The sequence below is a fragment of the Gossypium hirsutum genome, chromosome D08, assembly GCF_007990345.1.
Source record: "Gossypium hirsutum isolate 1008001.06 chromosome D08, Gossypium_hirsutum_v2.1, whole genome shotgun sequence".
Classification (NCBI taxonomy): Eukaryota; Viridiplantae; Streptophyta; class Magnoliopsida; order Malvales; family Malvaceae; genus Gossypium; species Gossypium hirsutum.
Window position 1 is genome coordinate 23,481,606 of NC_053444.1, and position 946 is coordinate 23,482,551.

Genomic DNA, 946 nt, shown 5'->3' on the forward strand with positions numbered 1-946 from the left:
GTTTTGGTTCTGGTTACCCATGTAATACACGGACTCTGGGTTCGATCGACATTCTTCGAATAGATGTCCTTCCCTGCAATAAACACAGGCTACATTTTCAAAATGATTCGGTGGTTGTGCTGCAAAACTATTAAACCCATTAGTGGTAAAATTTTTAAGCATTGAGGATATTAAGAATACCAGAGATGAGAGTGAAGTAAGATCGTCTACTTCATGTATTCCAGCGACTGATCTTCCTAGCACTGCTTGATTGGTTGGCCATTGATAATTGTCACTATCAATCCTCTCGATGATTTCATAAGCCTCATTGTAAGACTTAGAAAGGAGAGCACCGTTAGCAGAAGCGTCCACTACCATCCTCATGTGAGCATTGAGACCATTATAAAATGTCTCAAGTTGGATGCAATGTGGGATTCCATGATAAGGGCACTTCTGTAATAATTCTTTATACCTTTCTCATGCCTCATACAATGACTCATCCTCCATTTGTTGGAAAGCGGTGATCTCGTTCCTCAACTTGGCATTCTTGCTAGGCGGGAAATACTTCATGAGGAATCTTTCTGCTAAATCTTGCCATGTAGAAATTGAATTTGGTGGCAATCAGTTCAAACAGGCTCGAGCTCTGTCCCTTAGTGAATATGGGAACAGCTTCAATAGTAGTGCATCTTCGGGTACTCCAGCTAACTTGAAAGAATCGCTCACCTCCATGAACAGTCTTAAGTGCAGGTGAGGATCTTCGGTAGTCATTCCACTAAATTGGCCCATTGTCTGAAGCATCTAGAACATGACTGGCTTCAGCTCAAACTATTATGCCTCGTTTTCAGGTCTCTTAATACCCGGATTAAGATCATGAAATGCTAGCATGGCATATTGTCTTAGAGATCTATCCCTATAATCAACAATAAGGATAGGATTTTGAGCAGGGTTTGCTCCATTTTCTTGATTC

The 946-nt window shown here is 41.0% G+C and overlaps 1 non-coding gene across 1 annotated transcript; it reads left to right on the forward strand.

The window, feature by feature from the left end:
- Positions 1 to 412: 412 nt before the first annotated feature.
- LOC121220598 (small nucleolar RNA R71) lies at positions 413 to 519 on the forward strand. The gene has a single exon (XR_005917818.1). It is a non-coding gene; the product is annotated as a small nucleolar RNA R71 (small nucleolar RNA).
- The last annotated feature ends 427 nt before the right edge of the window (positions 520 to 946 follow it).